This window comes from Enhydra lutris, unplaced genomic scaffold, assembly GCF_002288905.1.
Source record: "Enhydra lutris kenyoni isolate GAN:26980312 unplaced genomic scaffold, ASM228890v2 scaffoldscaffold28, whole genome shotgun sequence".
NCBI classification, from domain to species: Eukaryota; Metazoa; Chordata; class Mammalia; order Carnivora; family Mustelidae; genus Enhydra; species Enhydra lutris.
Genome location: NW_019154112.1, coordinates 15,335,165 through 15,341,208, shown reverse-complemented (window position 1 = coordinate 15,341,208; position 6,044 = coordinate 15,335,165). Strand labels below are relative to the sequence as shown.

The window sequence follows — 6,044 nt, the reverse complement described above, 5'->3', positions numbered from 1 at the left end:
CTATCCGCAGCAAGGGAGTGGTCACCAGGTGGGTCCCTGGTCTGGCGTCCCTGTTCAGAAGTGGATTCAGCGATAGCCGCCAGTTGTCTCAGCCTGGTCGGCCCCCGAGGGCGAAAGAGTGCAAGGGCAGAAGCTGCTGGCGACCTAAAGCAGCGCCAGAGTTTTCTGCTCCAAACCATTAATGTCTAACCCAGGGTCTCCATGCCGGCTGCAGGCTGCTCTCCAGGCTGGGCATGGCCACCATTTCAGCAGGCCAGGGAAGTTGCCAGGCTGGTCCTTCCACACTGCAAGCTGGAACAGGGTAGGAGCTACTGGGCGCTTTCTCCATGGATGGGACACATGGGCAGGATATGCTGTGTCCTTTGCTGGGTGCTCTGCTGGGTTTGAAGGCTACCTGAGGATCTGTCTTCCTGACACCAAGCACAGGGGAGGCTGCCCTGTGTACCTCCCGGGGATGGTTCTGAGGGGCTCCTGGGCTTACCTCCTAGGGGACCTGGCTGCTTTCTCAGCCCTGTGAGGGGCCTTGGCTGTAGTGGGTCATTCAGGGCATCCCGGGACGCTCCTGGCTTCTCTTCCTGGAGATTCCCAGGGAGCCCACATTTTCCTTGCTCTCAGCCTGCTGAGGTCCTGCTAGGTCCTGGGGGAGGGAGGGTCACTACGTGCTCTGCAAGAATCCCACATTCTGCAAGGGGACCAGGACTTCCAGGAGGAGCACAGGTGGAGTGCAACTGGGGAACAGCACCTTGCTTGGTGGGGCCATGGGGTGCCACACCAGCCAGGCATACATGGAGGTCAGCATGCAGTCGGTGTAGGCTGAGGTAGGTGCAGCTGGCCCATGACTGCCTTCTAGAAGAATTTGTCAGGCTTGGCTAGCAGCAGCCATTGGCTCAGGGATAGGGGCCTGATGCTCAACCAGTCCAAGAGGCTGTGGGTGAGCTCTGCGTAGTACTCACAGGGCACCAGCTGTGAGGCACACTGGCATTGAGGATCAGGGCACCGAGGTTGGGTGAGATAAGTCTGCAAAGCCTGCCTGCCCTAGACCCCTCACCAATGGCCACCTCATCATACTAGTCCAGCTTTTGTTATAGGAGACTATTGAGGCTACAGAGGCTGTCAGGGCTCAGGTGGGTCACCAGGATGGCTCCTACCTGGTCCAGGTGCCTCTTCAAGTTTTAGAAACTCATTGGGATTAGAGCTGCCCTTGAGCAGCACTGTGAAGCCGTTGAAGGTGAATGGCCTCACCAAGGCCTTAGGGGAAGATGAAGCAGCACGGCCTGAGCCTGAGAAAGCCCACTGAGACTGGTGGCTCCAGCAACTCTGCCACTTGTCTTAAGATTACTCCCAGGCCCTGAGAGGCTGGCAGCTGCATGCTTCCTGGCCAGAGGGTGGAGTATCAGTCTGGTGTGGACTTAGATGGTTAGCCACCACTTTTTGCAGCAGCAGTGGCAAGGAGTGGGGGTGGGGATCACTTTGCTTTTCTCATAGAAGAGGTTTCATTGAAGATTTTCTCCTCACTTCCACCCCACCTCAGTACCTCAGAGCTCTTCTCTCCCCACCTATTGTCATGAATCTCTGGATTACTCAATAGTGCTTTTTAGGGTCACCACTGGAGCCACTTGAGGGATCAAGCTGGGCTCCAGTGAAAAGGAGCTGATCCTGCTGTTATGGAAAGTTATGGATCTGGCCAACAACAAATACACAAAGTAACTAGTAGAAAGTACTAGTTAGACTGGATCAGTTTGAACTGATGTAAAATTGTAAAGAAACTAAGATCCATCCCAAAAACCTATCCTCCCAATAGCAGGTGGACCCAGTTTAACCAGTCAGTGAGCAATGAACAGAACATTGGGGTAGGAACCTCCTTCTCTGTCTGTATTGGTAGGCACCCTCAAGTCAGGCAAACCCTACATCCTAAGGCTTCCAGGAAGAATGTATTATTGCCTGACTACTACTACCTTTTTTTTTTTTCCTGTCTTTGAAGAGAATTCAAGAAGTGTTGCTTTGGTTCACACTTTGGTTCACAGTGTTTAAATTTTGAGAATAGCTCAGTATCCCAGTGTGGAACCTCTCTCAAGTTAGATGTGGGGAATATAATTTTAGGAATGATTTCAGAGCCCTATAATCACAGGTTTTCAGATCCAGAGATAGTAAGTTCCAAATCTGAAAGTGGTACTTGCAGCAAGATGGAACTTATTGATGGTAACACTGTAGTCAAGACTCAAGGTTTACTATGACAGGCCAGAACAAGATGTTGCAGGATTCTTCAAATGACCTGATATTGCTGTGGGAAGTACAGCACTTTGTCTGAATGCCCAAGGTAGAAGGAATGGAGAAGCCCCAGTTGGGTTTGTAAGTGAGGAGCACAAAGACCTAGTACTGCAGTGGTTCAAACATCACATGGAGACCCAGTACACTGAAGTTTACAAAGCAATTTTCTTAAACTTGATGGTGGTACATCCAAAGAAGTAACCCAGTTCCTCTCCAAGGAAAAGCAAGTCCTCATCTGCATGTGAGTGCTCACAACTGATAAAGTGGTGGCCTTTCGTCACTGGGGGGAAGGAAGCCATCTTCTTTGTTACTTCCTTGGACAGTAGCCCAACAGGAAATGCTTTTTGTCTTCTTTGCTTGTGAGGAATATACACAGAACACATTGAGGAAGCATAAGGACTTGTTGGGTGAAAGATATATTGAACTCTTCAAGAGCATAGCAGCTGAAGTTCAGCAGGTGATGAATCAAGTCTCAGTCTCTCCAATTTCTCTTGTAACCATTATTTTGCCTTAGCAGTTTGTACTGCTATAGATGTTAAAGACCATATACATCTTTGAGATCTCCTGGACTTTCTTGGGGGAGTTTTCTACAGATACTCAACTCCCAGGGTTCATATGGTGTAGAATCATCAGGGCTACCCATAAGGAGATGCCTTGATCCAGATGAAGTCTACAGACAAAGCATTTATAGCTGCACAGAAGTGCCCTAAAAACAAAACAAAAACCAAACCAAAACAAAACAAAAACCTGAAGGCAGATATGTCGAAGTCTTTTAATCTTCAGATGAGGAAGTGAACTTTGTATTCATGGGATGGGGCACATTTTTTTTTTAACATTTACCAGCTTATTATATAATAAAACTAATGATAAAAGATACAGATAAACATCCAGGTGAAAAGATACATAGAGTGAGGTCCCAAACATAGGAACTTCTGTCCCTATGGAGTTGGGTGTGCCACCCTTCTGGCATGTGAATGTGCTCAACAACCCATAAACTCTCTGAACCTCATTCTAATTGAAATTCTTTTTATGGAGGCTTCATCACACAGGCATGATTGATAATTAACTCCATTTACAGTCCCTCACCTCTCTAGGGGGAGTGAGAGGGCTGAAAGTCTCAAGATTTTAGTCATGTTTTGGTCTTTCTGTGACTAGCCCCCATTTAAGAACCCACCAAGAGTCACCTCATTAGAACAAAGACACTTTAGGATCTTCCAAAGGATTTAGAAATCCAGTGTTGGATGTTGCTATTACTCAGGAAATTTCAAAGGACTTAGGAGCTCTGTGTCAGCAACTGTGATCAAAGATGAAATGTTAGGAAAAAAGATTCTCCTAACACCTCTATTTTTTTAAAGATTTTATTTATTTATTTGATAGAGAGAGAGATCACAAGTAGGCAGTGAGGCAGGCAGAGAGAGGAGGAAGCACACTCCCTGCTGAGCAGAGAGTCCAATGTGGGGTTTGATCCCAGGACCCTGAGACCATGACCTGAGCTGAAGGCAGAGACTTAACCCACTGAGCCACCCAGGTGCCCCCTCCTAACACCTCCATTAAAGAGGTTTTGGGAGCTCTGCATCAGGAATCAAGAGCAGATACACACACATGCACACACACACACACATAATTTCACACCAGGTAATCTGAGTTTCTTTTTTTCCTAAGACACCTTACCTTTACTACCTCCCCAACTATACGATTGATCTGGTTGATTTGAAATCCTAGGCAACTGAGATTTTCTTAGATGAAGCCACAGTCCTGATGTCAAGAGGCAGTGTGATAGGATGTCTGCATTAGTTTTCAACTGTTGCCTAATTAATTTAAGCCAGCTTAGTGACTTAAAGAACACCCATTTATTCACAGTTCTGTAGGTCAGAAGTTAGTCAGTCTTGACTGTGTAGGGTCTCAGAAGGTCAAAAAGTATGGGTCAGGCTGGGTTCTTATCTACAGGTCATTGTTTTTTTGCTGGTCAAATAGCCAAAGTGGGACCAGTGAGCCCCAGACAGATGACCTTACCATGATTGCTCCTCACCCTCTTAAGGAGAGATAAATGCAAACTCTGCCCTGAAAGCTCTGAAAACTTTGCAGAGTTTTCTTCTTCAGCTGTTGTGGTTGAAGGGAGCTTGGGGACTCCACCTTCTCGGCCAGGTGAGGGTCTGTGGTTGCAGAACTTTTTAATCTTCCTTAGCACAGAAGCTAGCTAGGTGCTTGGCCCCAAAGTAAACAAGTAAACATAAACAAGATGTGGATGGTGCCACTTCTGTTCTTCGTCTCAGAAAGCACATCAGTCTGGATCCTAGTTGAAAGAGTTAGCATGGTTTGGCCAGGAGATCACATTTATGATTTCAGGTATGGAAGATGGCATGGTGACCCCAGGTGCATATGAAAAGCTCAAGACTCTAGAGGCTTGATAGCTCTGGTGCAAACAAGTACAGACAGCATAACCTTCACACAGAGAATCTGCCAGCTTCAGAAAGCACATTCATTTGCTTAAGAGGAAAGTAAGAATACTGCAACCCTGAATGTGGCAACTAGTTACTCCATGGAGAAAGATGTTGGTGGGACACAAACAACAATTGAAAAAGATGGCTTGGTGACAGTAACCTTGGCTGAAATCATAGTTGAGAGTTTTATTAGCCATTGCATTCATTAATGGGATCATCATTGCAGCTGAGTGAAAAATGTTGGAAGGATATCTTGAAGAGTTAAAGAATTGTGTCACTCTGCCCACATGTTTAAAAAAGAGAGTTTCCCATCTTTCCTATCCCTGAACTTGTGGAGAAAATGATCCATGGAAACGCTTGGCCATGCCACTTAAAATCCATGACTATCCCTCCACTTGCCAATAGTAACCAAGGGAAAGATAGCTCATAAGACTTGCTCGTCTAAACATTTTGTCTTCTGATTTTTTAAAATACGTATTTTTTAAAAGGGAATTTAAAAGACAAAATGCATAGAAAATAGAATGAAACTATGTAAGCTGATCTGTAACAAAGAAAGACAGTATAATTCAGTGTTAGAAACTATGATCATGTCTTTGTTCTAATCATTCTGTTATTGTTAAAATGCAAAGGGGATATTTATACCAATGGAATCCTAGGAACTAGTGCTATGTCAGTAAGTGGCATACACATTCTGCAATTTCTAATATATTAAAATCTACACATCCCTCTCTAGTTTATTTTTTTAAAGATTTTATTTATTTATTTGACAGAGATCACAAGTAGGCAGAGGAGGCAGTCAGCGGCGGGGGGGCGGGGGAGGCAGGCTCCCTGTTGAGCAGAGAGCCCAATGCGGGGCTCGATCCCAGAACCCTGGGATCATGACCTGAGCTGAAGGCAGAGGCTTTAACCCACTGAGCCACCCAGGTGCCCCATGTTTGTTTTATTTTTAAAGCTTGATTTGGTGTGAACACTCAAGTAGAAAAACCAGACTAGGATAATATGTAATGAGCAACTGTCTTTCACTTGTTTAGATAACTCATTTCAAAGGCAGCCATTTTAAATCATAAATAGGAAGTTTATACTTTAGAGAAGGCATTTTGTTTCTCACAACAAGGAAAACAGGCAGCCTGCAGGTTTGCTTTACTGCCTTCTCCAGTGACTTGATAACTTTATGACTGAAAGTTTGCCCATACCTGCCACCTATACTTCTTTTGGATGATGGAAAGTCAGAGCTAAGGATGCTCACTTATTTTTTATGGCACAAGTCCTTCAGATTGGCTACTCTTTTTCTGGAATATGGAGATCTCTGTCCTGTATTCAGAGGAAGCTGCTACA

The 6,044-nt window shown here is 45.4% G+C and overlaps 1 pseudogene; it reads left to right on the top strand.

Moving 5' to 3' along the window:
- The first annotated feature begins 201 nt into the window (after positions 1-201).
- Positions 202-3,101, top strand: LOC111152480 (annotated as a pseudogene).
- Positions 3,102-6,044: the final 2,943 nt, after the last annotated feature.